Source organism: Syngnathus floridae, chromosome 5 (assembly GCF_059516105.1).
Source record: "Syngnathus floridae isolate MCC-2025c chromosome 5, RoL_Sflo_1.0, whole genome shotgun sequence".
Taxonomy (NCBI): domain Eukaryota; kingdom Metazoa; phylum Chordata; class Actinopteri; order Syngnathiformes; family Syngnathidae; genus Syngnathus; species Syngnathus floridae.
In genome coordinates, this window is record NC_142417.1 from 12,950,040 (window position 1) to 12,973,943 (window position 23,904).

Here is a 23,904-nt window from a genome sequence, read left to right on the forward strand (position 1 = left end):
TGGATGGATGGATGGATGGATGGATGGATGGATGGATGGATGGATGGATGGATGGATGGATGGATGGATAGAAATTTGTATGAAATGGTTGTCTTTATTTAGGTGTTTTTATATAGTTGTGACAAGTCCTCAAGTGCAAAACATTCCCAATGGTTATTTGGTGGGACAAATTGCTCGCATGCACAAGCTACTGGCCCCTGCTGCACACATGAAATGCGATACATTACATGATCTGAATTACAAATGACTTCTTGTTTATAATTGAAGGTAGAGTTTTCTTTTAAATGGACTGACTCTTGTGGCAAATTTGACCAATAACTCTCTCAAAATTATGAATGAGCCCTTCTTTGCAATAATACCCATAAATAGCATACTTTTCTAAATGTACCAGCATTTGTTTTATAATTTCGAAATTTGAAATAATACATTATTATAAAGAACATTTCTAAAAGGAGTCTCCTCTGCATTGAGTGTTAGAAAGCAGCAAAGGGCTTTTAATTTGGCATCTCAGCCATCAGTCATGCGAGCTTTCTTTCATTGCAAGTGTGATCAATGACCGCAAAGCTCGCTTTTCTCATCAAAAGAGGCTCCCTTAAAAGACAAAACTATAAATTTTACAGACCTCATTTTTCCTCTTCATCCACTCCCTTTTTACCTGAATGACAGGCCATCATATCACCTTTGAATTGCTTTTCTGTCATTGACTCCCTCAAATATTGCTTAATATGTATTTGGACTCCTTCAATGTCAGAACGTGCTGGGGCAATGACACCATATTAATATGCCGACAAAAAGGGCTTTGCTCTGCGCATTTTTACACCAAGCAGAGCAGCTTCCCTTTGGACAGATGCAGCATCTTCAATTGTAAAAAAAAAAAAGGGGGCCAAACAAGTTTGCTGTCATGCAGTCACCTCCACTCCAGTCTAATTTGCAGTCCTTTTAAGGAGTTAGATTATAGTGCCGAAGGCTTCTAGTTCATCTCGTCTAATTTACGACTATAATGAGTCTAACCACACCACAAACCCCAAGTGTTTGAAGGGGCTTAAAGGAATTTAGACAAACGTATGCATTACTGAGTCAATATCATTTTGCGGTACTTGGTGGTTGAATGGTTTAAAACTGGTACTGGTTTTGCTGCTTTTTGCTGTAGAGTTCACTGTGTCAAATATAAAAAAAAGATTGGAAAAATTTTGAAAAGAACTGAAACTAGATGCTGCTGTGGAATCCAATGTTTTGGGGAAAATATTTTATTGTATAATTGGTAGGTGCACAAAAGAGTGTGAGGGTCGTTGTGAAAAGAAAAACTTCATGAATATTTAATACTAAGGATGTTAAGTAGAAAAATAACAGAAAAATAATGAATAAATGTACACATAAATTATTGTTATTCATGTAAGTCATTAAAAAGCAATTGTTCTTTCAATTATATTGTTCAATTCAAATTTTTATCATACTTCATTGCTTTATTTAGAACATGTGGCATTAAATTATGACATCATCAGCCTAGTAACCTGTATTGATAAATATATGTTAATATACTATACAATATTAATAATATCAGTAATGTTAATTGTTTGTTATTTTGTTTGATTTTTAAATTTGGCATGATAACTGTTCGCAAATTATAATCCAGTCGATCTTATATTCTTTTTCTCTTTATTGCATTGTTTGAAGACAAGAAAATACAGTTTGCTGCTATATTGAAAGTGAATTTAAGGTATAAAAACAGTCGATTATATGAAAATGAAAGCACTTCATTTGTTGTGTTGTAATATTCTTATTATTTGATAAAAATCTTTGCTTCAGGTTGCTGGGATGAGTCTTCGGGGAAAAAAGATCCATAAAATTAGCAAGTTGCTGCTAAAATTAAGTTATTCATTTCATGCCTCAATATTTGAGTTTTTACGTCCTGTTGGTATATTAAGAAGTTGGTCAACACCTTATGAACTGTTCTTGAAATTTGAATATTACAGTGATAATGTGATGGTGGTTAAAAACTTAATTCTAAGAATTGACCCAGTTTTACTCTAAAATGCCCCTTAACTATTGTTGTAATGTATTGCGCTAGTTGTGCCCTCCACAATTCTATGCCTTACAAGCGAATTGCTGATGTACTAGAACATTTTCTACATAGCACATCCTCAGTTAATTATAATGGGTGCATTATACAGTAAATATATAAGATGTTTTGGGAGAAGCTTGACAGTGCTGTTGGAGTGATATGAGTCTGTGAGGCAGTTGAGTGTTCCCGTAGACAGGGAGCAGCCAGCGTGACTAATCTGGGAATCTCCTCTGTGGCGAGCACGGGTGGCCGTCCTTCACGCCTCGCTGATAGAAACTCTTGCCCCCATCACAAAACACCGACGCACGCAACAAAACAAACTGATGACTAACTAGCTTTGAAATTAGAGACGAGTAAAAACTGTTAAAAAAAAAAAAAAAAGAATGGTCATAAAAAATGCAAACAATATCCACATTTTTTAAAAGTTAAGACAATTTGTAATTTTAGTAATGACACAAAGTTGATGGAAAATTTGTCTTCGCGGGCCACTTAAAATGATGGGACAGGCCGCATCTGGCCCCCGGGCCTTGGGTTTGACCCACATGCTTTAGATAATTCTTTGCTTTGCATATTGTGTTACAGCTAAAAGTTCTTCAGGGTCCAGACACTTCGCTTTGGGGGTATTTTAATAGCAGTGTTAGGTTGCATTTTACTATACCAGAGAAATTAACAAAATTCAAGAGTGAAAACCTGACTTTTTGTATTGCCAAGAAGACAAATTGGGAATATATGGTGGCTTTGTGAAAACAGGATTGCTTTGTTTATGCTGCAATGAGGTAACTTGAGGAAAGCGCCTTCATGTGTTTGCCTCCCAGCTTGCTGGAGCTCTGTTGTGTTTTCCACCACAGTGGGACAAATGAGGAATTTGTAGGTCAGGTGACAGGGAAAATCAATGCATAATGCAGTCTTCTATTAAATAATTTTTGAGAAATGGCAGATACAAAACAGATGTGACAAGAAATGCAAGATAAGTATACTGTTGGTCACTATAGCCACTATCCTTAAAATACCCATTTAAGCCTGCAAAGTTTAATTCAGGAATGTTGTATGCAAAATATTAAATGACATTTCTTTTCCAAAACACCGTACACTTTCTGAAAAGGACTCTTTAAATTATATACACAGTATATTAAAAAAAACTACAGATAAACTTACATTAAACATTATAAAATATAGCTTGAATGATTTTCAGAACAGAACATAATTGTAGTCAAAACTACAGCTGGGAAGACAATTTATATATGAACAGAATATAATGTCCAACTTTACAACACATAATTAATACCATCACTAAGTTTAGTGAATTATAATAATTGTAACATATTCACTTATGCTAAAATTCAATAAAAATAAACAATGAAATTTAACAACAGTCCCATAAATTTCTCCTTCAGAATGAATTTAATGTTCAGGTTTGATTTCTGATGGCTTTGAGAGGGATGATCATTTATTTTAACGGTTGTATTTCGGGCTATTAATTTGTACTGCTGAGGTCCATAGGACAGAAGTGGTCCTTCATCAGGATACTACCAAGAACTATCTCATCTTTGTGATTTAAAGGACTTTTAGCACCTTGGATCCATATGGCCACTTTTCTTAAGATGCCAGCAATCGCCATATACTAGGTAAGGCGGGAGAGATTATTTACCAAATGAATTGTACTGAGCCAGGTACACAAAATGATTGTTAAGCGGTTGGTCACCCAGTCCAAATAAGCATTCTAAGTTAAAGCCAAGTAGAACAATAAGACGTGTGACGCGACATGTATTAGAATAGAAGCCTTAGTGAATAGTTTTTGTTTCCTTTCTAATCTCCTTTTTGGCAGACTTGGTAATGCGCAGCTCTGCCTCAAAGAAAGTCAAGTGACAAACCTCTTATTTCCCAAATGATTCACTGTGATTCATCTGTGTTTATGTTTGTATGAGAGACAGGAAGGAAGGAAGGAAGGAAGGGGAGGGAATGAAGGAAGGCCTCCCTTTCTCCAACTGGACTAATACTCTACCGGAATGTTAATTGGTTTGGCCGGTCATCCTCAGAGATATGAAACAAGGCCGTTTCCATTAAAGATACAATGGCCCCAAATATGTGAATTATAGGTTGTGTGTGTGTGTGTATTGTACAGTATGTGTGGGAGGGAAGGAATTCTTTATTTCCCGCCTCTCTCCCACACAACTCTACGGCTCATCATCCCTTGACAAATAGAAAGTCTGAGGTATTAGAGAATGTGCAGTGATCCACAGGAATGCTCAATCAGAATCTATTATTCACAAAGAAGAAAAGCAGCAATGATATGGTAATGAGGAGCTTACTGTGCTACAAATCTTAATGCCATTGAATATTTACTCCCCCTGTTCTTCTCGTCCTTCTCCATCATTCCGTCTCCCGTCTATATTCAAGAGTTGCATTCAAAAGTGCAGCATTGTCATAAAGTAGTGCGCATGCTGGTTAAGAGAGGTGATGGTAAATTAGTTAGACGTGACTTCTCTCAACAGAGCTTCTAATTGAGCTATGTTCTCCCACATAGCCAAATTATACTTCATGTTATCTCCAATGTATTAAACATACTACTGAAAATCCGTACAAGTAAAAGACCACTTTGGGCTGAAGTTTGCCTTGCACCCAAAGTCAGCTGAGAAAGTCTCCAGCTCCCCACAACTCTGAACGGGATGAGTATTTTAAAAAAACAAAAAAAAATGGATAGCTTCCGGTATGTTCTAAAGCAGATCAAGGCAAATACAACCACATCTGAGCCATCCACAGGGTTTCATGGGCAGTTTTTAAGAAGTAAAAATATTTTTTTAATTTGAAGGCAGTGCATTTCATGTGCACGTGTCAGCAATACAAGTGAGCAAGAGCAAAGACATTTCGACCACGTTGACTTTTTTTTTTTTTTCCGAAAAAGTGTTTTGTGCCAAACAAGTCAACCTCATGTTAACAGCATTACCATTTCCTGAACCGTGGATATACGAGGGGAGTTTCTCTGATAATGATTTGTGGGTCCTGAATCTGTGGTAAGAACTCATAATGTCAGCATGGTTTTAAAATAAAGAAAGAAGTGATTCACACTAGACATTTATCTGAATATTTCTTAAACAGTGGAAAAACATTTTATTTTCCTAATTCTAACGATATATATATATATATATATAAAGCACATCTATTTGATAACCTTTTCAGTGACCCCTTGAAAAATGTGTCACCCACCTCCAGTCTAGAAGTGTTTCATCCAGAATACCTAAATTTTTAGCGGGTTAAAAGTAATTGGACAATTGAACCCAAGTGATTAATTGGCCATGTGTTGTACATTCCTATTTCTTCATACTTTGAGACAAATGGATTTGTGCATTTTACATGAACTATTAAATTAGCATTTTGCAACTATATGACTTGAGAAACTAATTCAAAGTCGAGCTGCAAGTCACAACCACAACCTATAATCTTGAATGGTAAATGCAACATTTTTGTAAAGCCTCTTAAGGTCATTAATCACATTTCCATTTTTTACGTTTTAACCCATTAAGGTGGTAGAGTATCAAGGTAACATCGTAAATCATTGTCTTCATATGTCTGAACCTAACTGCAGTTTGAGATTTCCTCCCCCTTTTCTGACTAATGAATCATTCTCATAATATCTTCAGTGAGAGTATCAAAACATCTCAGCATGAGGTTTTCAAAGCAAAAGCAGATTTTCTTTGATTGCTTCAAGGTGATTTTTCTCTAGGCTGAGTCGCAGCATGGGGCCACAGGAAAACCTCCGGGTGGCGGCGGGACCATGCATGGATCTGGGAAGGAGGGAGTGAGGATGATAAACTGGGTGTCAAGACTTGTTTTTCTGTTATTGTACAATTTGAGATTAACACAATACACTACACAACACACTATTGTTGGATTTTGTCCACAATTTAGGGAGCACGCTATCTGCACCTCACGGCAAAAGCCATTGCCAGTCACCTGTTATCCAATTTACTCACTGCGTGCTCGTTTGATTTCTTCAGATTTAGGAAAATGCTAAGACACTGAAGCAGAAATTAGACTTACACAGGTTGGTTGAGTTCAATCACAATTCTTGTTCAGAAAGCTCTGTTTTCAGGAAAGTACAATACAGCGCTGGGCCTTTCAAGAGCAGAAAGTCTCCATTCAGAAAAGGCAATGTTCAAGGTTCTTTGGTCATCTTATATTCAGTTGCACATGCCAGTGTGGGCCTAGTTTGATGGGTGATGAGTCTTTGGGGCGGGGCAGGTTCGCAGGAGAGTCTGATTCCATGGGAGTGGGTGCTAGTTCGGTGAGAGCTGGTTCCGTGGGGTTGGTTGCTGATTATGGGCGATTCGATGTGTGGGGGCTATTGTTTTCCTTTCCGTCTTTCAGCCTTGACGATCATCTTTGGCTTGGCTGTCTCCCCTGGCACCTGCTGGTTTTATCTCCAAGTGACCTTCCTGTAAACATTCTCCTCCATTCTTGCACATACACTGTCGCACCTCATCATTCATCATTCTTTCAATTTTGTCATTTTGTACGGAATTATGTGAGCTTTTGGCTGTGACATCATCAATTTATTAATGTTCCCTGACTATGCAAAGTTTGTACTCACCACTTACCATGTTTTTGTTTGTTTGTTCTTTTGATACTCTATGTACTTGCTTACGTCATCATATTCTTCGTTTAATCGTACTTTCAACCATATCTTTTCTTTGTTAGGCAAAATATTTCCCTCTGTCCAGAACGTTCAGTAGTAATCGAAAACTGGCGTCTACCATTAGTCAAAACATAAGATACAATCAAGTACTGAACATTTTTATACGACTTTGGCAGTGTCCGTGATTTAGAAAATCATCAGGCATGCATTAAACAGTTCCTTAAGGGTCATTAAGCTATTCAGGCAATATATCAAAAACATTTGTTATTTCAGAGTGCTCAGAAATATATATCAGATCATAAAGTTATAAAAACCTTTCTCATTACCACTTATCAAAAATGTCTAGTTATGTCTTCTTTATTGATTTGGTGTGTAGGTATAATTATATGCTTAAAATGTTTCTTTTATTGATTTAATATGTGAATATACTTGTCTGCTTATGTACTTTATTCAATGAGGTTTGAGCATATCTGTTTTTGTAGCTAGGCAGGACTTTTTGTATTTCGACCCCATTCCTTCACTATGTTATAACACATTGTTCTTATCAGCACAAGTATGAAACTATTGTTAATGTCTTAAACCTTTTGTTCCATTCTTAAGAGCATTACAAGTTTTCATAGTTATAATGAGCAAATTCTGACGATAACCTGAAGATGACCTTCATGGTGAAGCAAAATGTGAAGTAGTAATTGAATTGGTTGGCCCTTCTCTTCATCTGTGCTTGCTTTCCTTTGTTTCCCTTTAGTGCCAAATCATTTGCTAGTTGCACATTAGTTTGACTTTGCCCCTTGCAGCATTTGTGACCTTATTTTTCTACGACTGTACAAAAGGTGAGCGGGGAATTGTAGTAACCTAGTGAAAACAACGTGACGGATTGAACAATCACGTTAATTGAGAATACATTGTTTACCTAACATTCTTTTACAATTTTGACTGATAAAAGACACAATTGGGGTACAAAAATGAGTCTGGATGCTGTTGCCTGGTGACTATAATTGTAGTAGGCTACTGGGGCAAATGATGAGTTAAATAATTGCAGCAGAAAAATATTTCCTCATCCCTTGCTCACCTCAAGCGTGCCATGATATTTCTATTCATCTATTTCTAATCATATTTCATCATTTCCAATGATATGCTCCTCTTCCGAATGTATGATTCATTTCAAAATCTCAATCTTTATTCTCACTGGCTATGTTTGCATGAACACATTTATTTGGATTAGAAGCCCGATCGGAATAAAAATGCTTCATGTACACACCGTTTAGGAAGATTTTGACCCGGTCAAGCCCATTTTGATCCAGATTTTTTAGGTGTGGTTTATATCGATTGGTAATCGGATCATTGTGCATAAAAACACCTATTCTAAAATGCCGAAACAAGCCATTTTTACAGCGAGTGTCTGTGACTTCAGTATACGACTTTCCTTTATTTCCAGAAGCTAGTAGAAGCAAAGCGAGCGGAAGACACGGTGGGGGCAATAGTTGCCCTCCTGGAGGATAAATTCCAACTCCATTATAATGTATTAACTCGGTGTAACAGTGCAAACAGAAAAAAATAAATGTGTTGCTTCTTCATCAAACTTTGTAAAATGTACCAAACTATTTATCAAGATCCAGGATCTGCTGTGGATTGTTTCAAAGAAAGACTCAAAAACACAATTTGAAACAATAGTGAGTAGCATCAGCAAAAACCATTTGTATTTCTTGACATATGTCAGACATGTGTCAGCATGGTACCATTCCAACTTTCTTTTTTACGGAATTCATCTGTGAATTGGGTCCCGCTTTAAAAAAAGAAGGTGACACGTTTAGAGTCGCCTCAAAAGGATATTTGCTGTCAGTATTGTTTCAGTTTAGGCATTGCGCGGACCTAACTCAGCCCGAGAGAGAGAGAGAGAGAGAGAGAGAGAGAGAGAGAGAGAGAGAGAGAGAGAACATGTGTTGACATGGCTATTGTCACAGTCATGTCGCTGCCCACCTGCCATCTCCTTTTTAAAGATTGTGTAGAGCTCTGTTGAACAGGGAATTGGTCTTCCACAAAGGCAATGGAAATAAAAGAGTACAAAAGCAAGAATTATTTGTCACAAAAACAACTGGATAGCAAATTGCTTCAAGTCATTGTCAAATAACTAATTGAGAGGCGATGAAGGCTGAAATTGAGCCAATGATTAACAAATAATGCTTTATTGTTGCACATACAATTCTGAGCAATACACACTATTATATGCTTGTAGTATTACTTTCCGCCCACAAAGGCATCTGAGAGTCTCTTCGACATGGGGCCCATAATCAACAAAGAAAATAAGCTGCTGCTACATTTCCCCATCACAATCACCCACAAAGTAGATTTTTTGGAACAGGAAAATGGTGACCTGCCAAAGCGGCTGGTGGCACAAGCAGCCATTAACTGGATGAATCCATCCAATGTCTCTGCATTCAGCTGGTGATGATTTTCATCCCTGAAGGGGAGATGATGCTGGGAGGGCTGCCATGGCATCGCCATGGATCCAGATGGCCCAACACATGAGGATCCCGAGCAAATTATCAGCAGACCATATTCCATAAAGTACAGGCTGAACCCCAAACTGTATGTTAGTATGGCAGATTTTTTTTTTTCTTTGTGCTCCACATATGGAAATGTCCCTTATTTGACGTAGGGAAAATTGACTCACATGAAATCACAGGCAGAAGGGCTCAACTGACTGTCAGACATTATTTATTCTCAATGTATTTGATGGGGCGGCTCGGTGGAACACTGGTTAGCCTCACAGTTCGGAGGGTGTGGGTTCGATTCCAACTCCGGCCCTCCCTGTGTGGAGTTTGCATGCTCTCCCCGTGCCCGCGTGGGTTTTCCCCGGGCACTCCGGTTTCCTCCCACATCCCAAAAACATGCTTGTTAGGCCAATTGAGCACTCCAAATTGCCCATAGGTGTGAGTGCGAATGCGGATGATTGTTTGTCTCTGTGTGCCCTGCGATTGGCTGGCAACCGGTTCAGGGTGTCCCCTGCCTACTGCCCAATGACTGCTGGGATAGGCTTCAGCACGCCTTTGACCCCCATGGGAACAAGTGGCACAAAAAAATGGATGGATTTATTTGATGGGCTTGATAGCATGGCTCTCAAACTTCTCCCAGCACGGACCTTTACAGCCCTTGCAGTCATTCTGCTCCTAGCATGGACCTCTACGGACTTTGCAGTCATTCTAGAACAGAAAAGGGCTTTTGCTGTTTGTTAAAGATGAGTGTGTGTGTGTGTGTGTGTGTCTGTGTGTGTGTGTGTCTGTGTGTTTTTCTGTGTGTCTGTCTGTCTGTCTGTCTGTCTGTCTGTCTGTCTGTCTCTCTCTCTCTCTATCATAATATATATTTGTGTTTTCTAGTTTTTTTAAATAACATTGTTTACTTAGCTTGAACAAACAGCAGACATTACAATTATATAGTTCCTCATCTGCTCTCTAACTTCAGAAATTACCAAGCATAGATGTTGTCAGAGCTATTGAAAATGACTTGTTAAATTGAAGAATAAAGATTCAGAGGTGAGTAGATGGCTTAAAGACCCTTACTATTTTAAGCAGATGAAGCCGACCATTTATCGACAGCACTCAACTGGGTTCAAGTGGGGAGTGCATTGGAATGAGGAGCAAACCTCATCTATTCCTCTGTGTCTGTAATACAGTGTTTACAGTGGAAGTAATTAATTCAAGTCATTCAGATGTAATTGATTTAATACATCATTTTGACACAAGGAGCCTTCTTGTTCAGGGATTATTACAATTAAGAAGGTCATAGCAGTCATTGGGGCATCCTGGGGCTTTTACTATGCTACTTGAACTCTCTTCACCTTGAAGCACTCACACACATGCAGCAGCGTGAACGAGACTGCACATTAGAATGGGGAATTTGACAGGCTTGAGCCATGTAGCACACTGCTCTAAGTGCCCTGGCACATGGGAGGATACCACAAAGGTGTGGAAAACGTTCATTTCCTTTTATGAATTCCTTATGCAGTCACGCATGACTGATGGTTTGAAAGTGATGGGGAACTGTAACATCACAGACCGCCACCCCCCCCCCATTATCTTTGCGCTAATTAAAAGTTCTTTGTTTGGATCAACGCACACTCGGGATTCACGTTGCCTGAGAAGTGTCTTGCAGATTTGACTGTCAGCACTTTGATCAAAAGGATTATAATGAGACGTCCTATTGAAGGGAATGTTTTCACCCACACAAGCCTCATTTATGAATTGTTTGGGTGTAACTTTTTGGCTCCTGAGTATATAACAGAAGAAGGGACACCTTCCCTTAAAGCAGTGATTGTCAATCGGTGGTCCGCGGCCCTCTCGTGGTCCGTGGCGGTGGTGGAAATGGAAAATAATTAATGAATTATTATTATTAATTATTACGAATGATTTATTTAGATTTTAGATTGATTTTTCAGCTAATTTTGTGAATCATTCATCCATCCAAATTATGTCAATTGTAGCTAAGATTCTCAAAACAGAGATACAGATGCAAATAATTAATCTTTATAGGTCTAACCTCCTTCAATGCAAAATAAAATAACATTTCGCCAAAGCAGTGGTCCCCGAGTTGCTTCTTGGTTAAAATGGTGGTCCCTTGGACAAAACCAGTTGAAAACACTTAGGTTAAAGACTTTCTCTTCCTTAGTTGTATCCCTCCATGATAATTATGGTCAACCAGAGTGATGTGACAAACATTAAAATGAGTTTATTCTAGAGATAAACAATTATCTCTAGAATAAACTCATTTTCATGTAGGTCTTCAGTGCATTTACGTTAACATGACTGACTCTATGACTAGAGTGAGGTTGTATAGGCAAACTAAGGTTATTATGTTCATATTTATTTATTAAATTACATTAAATTATGATAGTGATTTCCCCATCACTTGCAGCTCACCGCTCCCGTTATAAAGCAACATTTTATTTTATGGTGCTTCTCCCATCTGGCCATTTTGCGCAGCTGGGGGGGTTCAGCATGAGCAAACTTTACTTCTGTATTCCAATATGTATTTTTTTCTTTCTGATGCATAAACGTTCTATCTTTGCTCAGATCTGATCAGTGAATAAGGAAATGTCAAAAAAAAATTCTACATCAGTTCTGTATCATTCATCAGCCATGCGATTCATTCCCTGTGATTTAATAGATGCTTGATTCAGATAGATGTTATCTTTCCTCCGGTAGTCTTATTTCCCCTCCGTTTGTAATACAAAGAATTTATTTGCTAATCTGGTTCTGTGCCTCATGTGTGTAATTTGCTTTCTTGTAAAACACTGCGCTGAAAAATGGGTTTCGTAATCCCGTTGTAGCAAATAGCCTCCAGATTCTGTCAGTTATGAGTGATTAGGCCTTTGCTAGAGCATTTCTCAAAGGCATTGCTGGGATATGAGCCAGCAATGTGGTCAAGATAGAGCATCCACTAATGAGTGACAGGTCAGCCTTGTTTATGGATTAGGGTGGCCATGAACCTGTTCAATCAATGACACTTATTTCTTGGCTCATTTCCTCCTAGTCCGCCATTCCTGTAGGTGCCGGATGCTCTGATAGTAAACTCACAAGAATCCAGCTAATGACAGTACGGATAGCAAGTCTTACATCTTTAACAGTACGATGACAGTATTTATGATTCTTTTATCCCTCTGTCTCGTTTTTGTTGCTTAACAGCTCTATTATGGAAAGTTTGGAGTTTTTTTTTAAAAGAAAAAAAAACATGCGTGAACGAATGAAAAGGCTTACGGATGGTCTTGCTCTAATTTACATACTATATATCGTTCCATTTTTATTGTGAGGTGAACTGTTGTGCTCTTCTCCCTCCCATAGTCACTCAACCTCTCTCACATGTCTACTAAATCACCCAGTGTATTAAACCAAGTAGGTTTTGATTTCAATGAAACTTGGTGTATTTGTTGATAGCGATGGCCTAAATCTCAAAACTTTAATCCCAGCAGTGGTTTGGAAGCTACGTCCAAATTTGGACATTTTTTGGTAACAAGGGACATAGCCCTTTTCACCCATTATGTCTCAGGAACTGAGTTAGTCTTCCCAAAACGGGCAGTTATGTTGAAGATCGACATATTTGACCTCAGCATTTTTCATGAAATATGATATTTTACATGTTCTCAAAAGCAAACGTTTCAGAGATTAGATTTTCTTTTCGCAACAAAAAAGAGTCAATTTATCCATGAGGATATGGCATCTACTTGGTTTCATTAAATGTTTCCTCAGTTAAACCCACTCGGTGATTCGACATGGAGTGACCCTCTATCTTTTTATCTATCCTTCGACCTTTTACTCTGACTCTCTATCTTACACATCCACCGAGGCAGACCGTTTCCACACAGAGCTTGGTTCTGCTTGATTTATTTCATTCATCACATTAAAACATGCAATTTATCATTTTTTATAATGCAACATCGAACATTTGTTTTTCTCAAGTTTCTCATTTCATTTTCTATTTGGTACCAATCAGCCAGCAGTAGCCATAAATTGCTGCAACATCTTCAGTGTTGCTGTCATTCAGCTTTCTTCTCGTCTTTTCTGTTTGGATCATAATAATCATAACCACCTTCATTATACTAAATGAAATGGATTTGAATGTACTTTATACATGAGTAAATCATATTACAATGTTTTTTAATTCAGTTAAACAGAAGCTGACTATAAGTACAAAGTACAATTTCCCCACAATTTATTTGTCTTATTCCCATGTGCAGATGACTCCTCCATAATTCTTGTTAAATAATTCTGATTCCTGACTTTCTTATAAATGTTAATTCATTTCAGAAAGAAATGACAATGTATTTCATTTTTTAATTAAAGGGGCGTAGTCTTTTTGAGCGTGTATGTGTCCTCCAGCTATTACTAGTTTAATCACTGTGTTTTATGTTTTATCAGTTAAGTGGTATAACTACAACATCTCATTCTGAAACCCCTCTATTTCTAATTTCTATTATATTATGTCACACTAAAAATGTGTGGATATTCTGGCTACAAAGCAATGCTAACTAAAATGACAAGAAAAAAAACCCTTCTAAAACCTCACTCCAAATATTATCAATGTTTCAGAAAACATATCTATGAGAATTTGCTCATCCAGCATTCTGACACACCCCATCTTGTGTAAATTGTGAGTAAAGGCGGCCTTTCAAAGAGGTTGCATTTTCTTGACATTTGAAGCTTTCTAAAAATCATGAAACAGGGAATTTCCCTGTGACTTCTGAATGGCATTTAAAGTGACCATGAGGCCAGGATGGACCATTATAGTCATTCAAAAACTATATATTTTTTTTTAAACAGAAAAATGAAACTAGCTAGCATTTCAATTTTAATTATTAGTTTTGGAGAAACCAGTAAGTAATTCACTTGAAGAGCTCCCTTTTTAGCCTGCTATATGGCTACACAGTTTTTCATGGTCAGGGGAGCGCTGAAAGCTGACTCTCTCCAAAAGGCTACTATGTGGGCCAAAGTTGCTCATAATGTTGCTGCTGTCAGGAGGTGTAAACATACCACCCCTGTGTTGAAGCACCTAAAATAGAGGTGCCTAAAGACTGGAGTCGATGGGAGAATCCATGAAGCCATAAACGTGCAGCTGCTTGCCTTTACCTGCTGACGTATATGAGAGAATGTGAGCCCATGCAAAAATATGTTTATAAATTGGTGACCAATATAAACATGCTATGTCCTACAAGGGTTTACTCTTTCAATGTGCATGAGACAAACACGCTGTAGTGAGACTTATATCAGTTCATCAATATACCACTCCCATTGTATTTTCTGGGTACAAACAAATCAATTCAACAGGCAGACTGTCTCGTGCTTGGGTCATAAAGTTTATAAGTTACAACAAGGGATTGTTTTCCACCACAGCTGCAGCTCCACTATAGGTCAATACCCTATTAGACTTTGCCCTGACAATACAGTGTGCTGTATTAACGTTCATTTATTGAAAAAAAATCTAATATATATTTTCTATGTTCTTCTCTCAATATATTGTTGGTGCAGTGCAGATTAAAACCGTGTGAATTCTTAAAAACCTGTCATTTGGAGTAATACTTGGTAATATCACTGATCAGGATTCAGTGCCAGCATTGAAGACCAGATCCAAATAAAACCATCTTTCTATCTATAGTGCATGTCCACATTGGAGTTTGAGTGAGCTAGAGCGTTCCGGTTGACTTTGAGCAAGAGGCAAGATAAACTCTCTGCAGGTCACCGCTCATTCACTGCAGATGAAGTTAAGTACTATCTATTCTACAACAGAGATGATGCTGGCTGGCTGGGTCGTCTGTATATTACTTAATAAATAAGAAAGTACCTTGATCTAATAAGCTTTTATTTTTGCAATTTCGCTGAAGGTTGTGTTGATGCACAAGCAAACTCAACAGACACCTGCAAACAGGAGCACGTTTGAGACAGAATTGTGTCAGAAATCTGCTTCCTCCCTCTCACATTGCTCAAGATAGTACTCTATTTGATGTATATATATATTTTTTTTTCTTTTGCCAAATAAGTTGTGATGTTTTTTATCTCCCCAGTTCGCTGACAAAAAAATGTTGCCCTGTCAATTTGTTCATAATTGGCAGCTATAAAAGGAGGGAGGAATTTCATCAGTAAGGTTGCAGACCTTTCCCATCAATGTCAATGCACGCTGGAGTAAAGAAAATGGCTGAATACCTGCTTTAGTCTTTGACATTCACTTCTTTTTACCTTTTAATTTTTTTTATTCATGGTCGCTTTTTAATCCAATGCAAAACCGCAAATTTCAGGCAGAACATTACAAAAGAGTGTACAAGAGTGACAGCCACAAACAGTGGCTTTCCCTGCGGCGTATTCAGGAGATCTTTGCAAGTATTGCACTTCTGTAACTTTGGGGACGTTAGAAAAGTGCTTTATCAATAACGTGTTCTTATTCTTACACCATCCAACTACCGTATTTTCCGGACTATAAGGCGCACCTAAAAACCCCAAATGTTCTCAAAAGCCGACAGTGCGCCTTATAGTCCGGTGCGCCTTATATATGGACCAAATTCCTAAATTTAAACTGGCCCAAAGCATTGTGTCATGAAATCAATCATAAGTGGCCCGCTGAAGACTATGAATCATGAATCAAAAAGACTATGGATCATTATTTTGTGATTATAAAGTAATTTGTTGCGTCTGAAGTTGAAATACAAAAGATAAAATGGAGAACGATTTGATTTGGATTAAAAATCTGACATGATGCATTAATGGTGCGCCTTATAGTCCTGTACGCCTTATATAAGGACAAAGTTTTAAAATAGGCCATTCATTGAAGGTGCGCCTTACACGCCGGAAAATACGGTAAACACATAATATGATGACTGTTAAGAACCATATGACAAAATGCTGCAGCATTCTCTAATTGAAGTTCAGACATAATTAAAAGTGACTGACATCATTATAATATTCTGTTAGGTTCTCTGTTCAGTAAGCTTTCCTTTGATACGAACATATGCATAGTGATGTGATGAAACTGGACGTGTCATGAAATTGGATGTGTCATGAATAGGATGGCGATTTTGCATATACGCTCAACTTGTGCGCCGAGTAGCCTACCAACATTGATATGCATTTCTTAGTGAATGATTCCCATTGTTTCTTCGTGGTGTGGCACTGAGCCATGTCCCAAAGGCTATTTGACTGGCAAATCAGGGGCTAACGGTGCTCTGTTCCCTGACCCAGCTTGCATAAAAAAAACGAAGTTAGAAAGAATTGCCAAATAATCACTTAAAAAGCACCACAATGACTGACACCTGAGTTAATTCACATACTGTACTTGTTGAGGTTTTAAAGATGAGAGCCATGCCATTAAAGACAGAACAGACAATTTTCCATTCAGCAATCTTTGGACAACAGTCTGTTTTTCTTCACCTTTACAAAAAGAAAGACCTTCTTCAAATAAACACCTTGAACTACTGCTATTTTTGCAACTGAGTCATAAAAGTTCCCAGAAATTATTTGAGAACATATTTCTTAACGTCAGTAAACAGTAATCTGAATGTCTGTCTCAAGCCCTGGATTCAATACTTTTATAGTTGTTATGAGCATCATTATCATAAAAGCAAACTGAGCAAGCTGTCATCACCAAATGGAGTGTCGATGTGTTCATTACTGTAAATACTGAGCTAAGAAGAGAATATGGTCATATGGAGCACAAGACGTTAGACAAAGGTGGAAATTGACCCTGGTTGCTTTGAGGTAAATGTTCTTTACTGAAGGTTATATGATGAGAACTTTGCCTCTAGAACTTGTGAAGATTTAACTAATGGGTTCCCAAAAATAATCCATCGTGCATATGAGTAACAGAACATCCAAACATTCTTACTTTTGATTGACGGAAGGGACGTTCAGGTAAAACTAAATCTAGGTCGCACTTATGACGCACACTCAATGTCAAAGATAAGTAGGTGTTGGGCTTTTGGTCTTTTTCAAGCAGCAGGGGAGGCAGGACTTCAGTGAAGAGGTGATGGATTGATGCTCTCAGTCTTGGCAAGTGATGGCTCCGAGACGGTGTGTGTTACTCTTCCATCAGCCCTGATCTCTTTCCACACCCTTCCTTATAGCTGCTGCTGTCGGGATGGCAGTCTGAGAGAATATCGATAGAATTTAAAATGACAAAGCAGTTACTGTTCGCTGTTCCCCTTCTCGTCTACCACATCTCAGTAAACAAATGTCTTAGACAGGAAGAATAAACAGCGAGACAAGCAATACAAAAGGAATGATTGTTAACATGGATAATTCAATTTATTGACAGAATTACCACTACAATGTTCTGTTTGTCAGTTATAATGTGTAACTTATTTCAAAGCGTTTTATTAAATATATCCTGTCTGGAAACATACATTATTTGATGTCTACAGCTAATGTATGCCGTCACTGCACGCAATGCTGAACAGCATTACGTCAGCATGCTCTCACACGGGAGTTGCACAAATATTGCAGTCCATTGAAATAGCCAGTCTGGGGTTGCCATGACAATGACAGACAAACTGTACTTATCATTTCAAGCTAGCTGAAGAAAATTGCTCCCTATTGAAAAGATAAGTCCAGATCCAGACGGTTGTCGATGCATGACTACCGCAACACCTGAAACAGGATTTAAATTTTGCTGATGAACTGGCCATTGAATTGGATGTATACTGGTGGGGACACACTCCACGCTGCATAGGAGCCCTTAAGGACTGGATTTGGGCACCACTGGTCTACAACATTAGTCTTCACCCACACAAAAACACCACACCGCATGCAGCAAAAAAAAGCTAAATAATGACCATGATCTGTTTCAGGTATCATTTGGAGGAAATGTCCATTTAGTTGGATGTAATGGCTCCCTCATTATCAGAAAGATGCTGAAGCCCTATCATTCAACCTCAATTCATACGACTCCACACAAAAGCCTCCTGGGTATGATTCTTTGGGATGAAATAAAAGGTGGCTATGGAGTAAAAAAGAGAAAAGAGGCAGAAAAACATGAGGGGCTTTAGTCAGATGCTATAGAAGCCGCTTTGGTAATGTTCTCACAGTCTCTAGCGACCAGTTTGATTGCAGTGGACACACTTCTTTATGTCCAGTTCAGGAAATAAGCACTCTTGTTTCTAAAAATAGCTTCCTGTTTTTCTATCCACAAATGTGGTGATGGAAAATTACATTTGGCTGAATTCCTGTCCTTTCCCAGGGGAGAATGCAGTTTTTTCAGTTCATCCGAGAGGGCGGAAATGTGTTGAGTTAATGATAATTCTCAGCAACAGATTTTAGATGCACATTAACTCTGCCTATTTTCTACAATCAAGATTATTTCCCATTTGGTACAGAAAGTAATTATTTCATAGCAGGAGCACAAGTGTTGATGCTTCGCTGATGACCTTCATGCTGAAAGCTCAGTTCACACACACAAACAATTTCAAGCTTCTCTTTGCTCAAATAGCTTTGTCGTTGTTTATGGTTTTACATGGTAACTAAGATTACATGTTACATTGTTAATGATTGATCACTTGATTTCTTTGAGACTTTTTATCTTGTTTCAACAGATTTCTCCTTCATGATTCATGCAGTAATTGGCCAAATAAAAATGTCAATTCCCTCGAGATGAGGAGTTGTTCTGTGTTAAAAACATGGTAGGAGGCATCTGAGTATTTGTAGCATCAAGCATTTGCGTGGTTTTCTTTGCTATACACTCCCAGAAGGTTATGGCTGCATTACAATTAATACCTAGGCAATCCTTAAAGCAAAGACACCACGGAGCTGCATTGCAGGTTTATTCTTTGCAATCTATTATATAATTCTGGTTTTGGATCACAATCATGCATTGACCTTTTTCCGTGCAGATATACCTAAAGATTGGTTAACAAACCCGGGGCAATCTTTGATCTCTTAACATCTTTGGCGGTGCGAGGCAAACACCGACCTCAATCCTCTCTCTCTCCCCCTCTCATATATTCTTCCCCTTTTTTAAATGTTAGGGTAAAGATTGGTCTGAAAGTGCCTCGCACTGAAATGATTATATGCTCATGTTGTGCAGTCCTGCCTCTGACATTTCGTCCCTAATAAAAGGTTAGCCCTGCATCAGAGGTGAGGCGAGTACACTCAAACTGAAAAGGTTCAGGTGCTAAAAGATTTCTCTCAGTGCATATGCCCCTATTAACATCTTGCGTCAACCAGTCAACCAGCACCTGCTCCTCTGCAGGGATAGACACATGTGAGAAGAAGGCAAAACTACACAAGACAGACAGATATGTATTGTCTAGGCCCATTACAGTACTTTATTCTTTCATTGCTCCGTGGCGATAAGAATATGATGCTGTATGCAAATTCATGTTGGTGATATGCATCAAATTATAACTCTCCAAAATCTTCATTGATGGAAGATTATGAGTCATCAACATGAGTTATTGCAACAGTGGTTTCCCTGAGAATTAGCCATGTGTGATTTTTTTTTTTAATCCAACTAGGACTATCACAAAAAGAACAGCTGGTCACCCCACCTGTTAACTCGTTTGCGTAAAAGGGGAGTTTATTTCTAATATAAATTATGTTTAGTTACAGCTTTCATTGTTGTTAAAAGCTGCTGACTAATGCACACTTTTTTAGTCACAGTTATGTTGGTAGCACATGAATTTGTGTTTACATAAAGGTTGATTTACTGACAATGAAATCATGTTAGTGTGCAACGAAACAATCTCACAACACATTCTGCAAACTCTGTGGACATACAGTCCTTAAAATATATATTTTTTGGCCCCTCCAGCATTTAAGTTGTCCATCACTGCTTCACGTAATTACTGTATATTATGAAGTGCAATGTGGAAGTTGTTTTACTGCTTTAGTAACTTTTCATGAGTTGTGTTGTGGTAGATTAATTTCCTAAATGCAGAAAATACCATCCAATATCAGCTGTCTCAAATGACTACACAATTCAAAAGCCTTTTTCGTCCCTCTTATCACACAAGCCCGTCTGTTTGTGTGGACTAATGATGATGGTCTCTAATGTTCTTTTGGAAGAAGCAATTAGCTGCTGCTCTCTCCAGACGCAGTCTGCACACACAAAGTAGAGCATATGCAATAGAGGTTTTTTTTCCCCCACACTCAGCTTTCAGCTGAGCCATTACCTGGCAATATAGAGCTGTCTGGGGCTTTGGAGGGAACGAGGAGTGCTTCAAACTGCCTGAAATAATTGCATGAAAATCAGTTTTATGACAGTGTTCCGTGTGAGACTAAAAAAAAGAGAGGATAGCATAGAAATATCAACCAACCCTCAGCATAAAATGTTGAAAACAAAAGAAGCTCTACAAGAATGACATGCATATCATTTTGTTTTATTCCTGACATATACACCTCACACCTTTTTTTAGAAGCTGATTTTTTTTTTCAGGAATCTGAGGAAATGTGGTGATGATTCACTCCCCACTCCTTCTTCCGACAGGCTAGATATGCCTCACTCATCATTTATTATTAATCACAGAATTACTCGGGAGCATTCTCTAAAGAACGTGAGTTCAAAGGGAACACATCATGACAGAATATTTAATTGTCTGCTCAGCATGTGAGATAGCACACACAGATATAAACAAATATTGCTAGAGGATTCCGTTATTAATGTTGACTACAGCCAGCATTTGAGATATTCTGTAGAATCGAAATAATCACGTGGAAATAAATTGACAGGATATTCTCATCCTTTAGATCTGCCAAATCACATTAATTGTTGTCATTCACCTGAGGAAATACTTTGACAATAAAATGCATCACTGTCATGCCACTTGTCTTTATCAACTTCTAGTATCTTTAGGTTATTCACTTGCCAAATTGAATATGGAAGTCACTTCCAAGCGCATCACATCATGTTAACTACATCCAATGAAATGCCCAAAAATCTCACTCTCACGGCGAGTTGTCCATCCAGGGGTATTACCAAGGCTTGCGCTGACGTAAAAAGAGAAACACTTTCCCTTTTGATGTTTGTGGCCGAGAGCCAATGATCCGATTGATCTGTCCTTGATGTAAACTCACACTGGAGAGGAGAACACTTTCCTCATACCAAAGCATGCAACATGCCGTCCAACAGACAGTTGTTCACTCTGTCAGTACTCAATTTTGGGAGGTTTGAGCCAACCTCTGGACAAAGTTTGCCCCAATTTTCAGGTGATTACATTTAACTCGGAAACGTGAGCAAAAACCATAAGGAATGTAAGAAATTATTACTTGTGTACTAAGTAACAATCAGTAACCAAAGAAAACCACCTTTGATGACAGAAACACTTCCTAAGACATGATCAGCAAATATATCAGCAATAATCTCCAGAGTGAAGGATGAAAGTCATAACTATGGGTGGGAAAAATGGAAAAAACGGTTTGGGCTTGCCAAGCGTCTTCTTGGATGGTCTCAACAATATTGAATAACAGCATAACAGCAGAACATAGTGTCAACAAACTCAGAAGTCTACGAAAATAGTTTGTCTGCTAATTAAAAGAAAAAGCAAACTAATTGCAATTGCATCAAACAACCCTTTGCCAAGAAAATATGCGCGCATTTGACAATCAATTAATTTACTTACATTTTATTTGGGGACCCAATTAAAATTGACCCTACAACCCCAAATGTTTTGGAAACAGTTTTCATAAACATTCTACAAATCGTCTGCGCTATAACTGCAGATGCAGAGACTAATTTGGCATCATGAACACTCTCTTGAACACATTTTATATTTCCTTTGTGATGAATATTTCTTTTTAAAATTTGAACAGAGATTAACTCAGTGTGCAACATATAATTTATCTCACATTGGGGTGTAAAAAGTATTTTTTCCCATTTCACTGTGGTGAGAGGAGATCTGCATAAGATACAAATGATGTGATCATTAGTTGATCCGGTGTTTGGATCGTCAGCTTTGTTTCGTGCTATCAAAGGCTGCGGAGCAAGTGGTGTCTGACAGAATCATTTGTCTCATGGTATGAAACATCCAATTTCATTTGTGCTCTTGTATTGCTATAGGTCATTGATTCCCAGTCTCTGCAATGTTTATATTTCTGAGACACCATAGTGTGTCAACAAAGGTAAGGCTGCACATACGTTTGTTGCAGCAAGTGTTGCCTCATTATTATTATCATTGGAAAGGAAAAATACACATTTGTATGTATTACACTTGATTGCCTCAGGCAAGATTTGTCTGTCGAAAAGCGCTAGTTTGTGTTTGTATTTTGTCAGCACAACTTTGTACGTATCTGCTGCAACAAAATGAAATTTCTCATCTGAGAGAAAAATTGCAGCATAGCTGTTTTCTTTTCATAATTAACTAGTACTCAGAGACGACCATGTAAACCATCAGTAAGGATTGTTTGGAGTTATTTTGAACTCCAGTGCTTTGCATCTAAAGGAGTTCTATTGCAACTGGAAATCAGTGCTGTATTTGCACAACAAAATTATTTGTGTTTTGCATCTCCGACTTGACGTCATCATGGCTGTTCTATATGAAAACAACCTTTGAACCCTGACCACACTTCACCATTCATTTTGCATTGGGAACAAGCAGCGTGCTTAAGTGCCGATTGCTGTCACTTTGTCAATTTCTATTTTCACTGAACCAAGTCGGATTGATGTGTGCAAACCAGAACCGGGTGGATAATGTTTTTTGCCATACATTATTATTGACAAAAGGATCAAAAGTCAAATATTGGTCACAGCACTTGTGGTTTGTCTGGTTCATCTTGATCAAATTATAAATTCACATCTTAACATTCATTAATAACCTCTTTTTCAAAGAAGTCATGACCTAGTGGCAGCAACAAACAAAATACAGTTACATATTCAGCGCAGAATTTTACAAACATATTACGAAAAACAAATGCATATTATGGGATTTGTCTCTAGAATTCAGTTTGAATTTAAAGAAATTAAATTAATGAGCTTCCAGGCTACTTGGTTCCATGCATAAAGAGCAGAGTAAACAAAAGCCTTTTACTCAACTTTGTCTGAGCATTGGGGACCAAAAAGCAACAAATAATCTTGTGATCCAAGAGAAGAGGATTCAGCATTTTTCAAAGTAATTAAGACACAAATATATGAAGGTAGTAGTACCAATATTGCCTTATAAATAAAAGTGCAGCAGTGATTGGCCCTTTGACTGGCCAAAGCAGGCCATAATTCACACACAGTGCAGTAAGTAGCTCTTGTGTTATTTCGTGGCCGGTGAGAATACTGCGCTGGGATGAACCAATTATGAGTGCATGTTTTTCTGCATTGTGTAAGACATATTTCTTAATATTATTGAGTCAGCAAGTCGGCTGCATACTTAATTCCAATGTCATTCTATTTTAGTCACAGATCTCCCCTGAGAGACGGAACAATCAAGTCCAATCTATCAGAGCCTTGCCTTGTCTTGTTCTACTTGCGGTGTAACGGCATTCACCGACATCAAAGGTACGACCGCCTCTCCCTTAATACCTCCAGCCTCCGTTAATCACTTTGTTCAGCTCATCATTGCAGCAATTATATTTCTTGACAGTATTTTTGGTTCAAACATCCAACACTTGCATCTCTCTGTTACGTGTCCCCTAGGAACTGACTCACTAGTTGCTAGTTAGGTGCTTCATGATTGTTTATTCAATAGGTTTGTTTTTTCCACCCTCCAAGAAACCATTAGCATATTTCACTCAATTAGAATGTGGTAAATATCACTTGA

General features: G+C 38.1%; 1 protein-coding gene across 9 annotated transcripts in view; it reads left to right on the plus strand.

Annotated features, from left to right (window-relative positions):
- Nucleotides 1-23,904, plus strand: part of arvcfb (ARVCF delta catenin family member b) — a 136,522-nt gene that overhangs the window by 30,869 nt on the left and 81,749 nt on the right. For all 9 annotated transcript variants that reach the window (XM_088376148.1, XM_088376146.1, XM_088376147.1 and 6 more), the window contains one exon: nt 23,541-23,642. The gene's annotated coding sequence lies outside the window, so the exon portion shown is untranslated. The remainder of the gene's footprint in view (nt 1-23,540; nt 23,643-23,904) is intronic.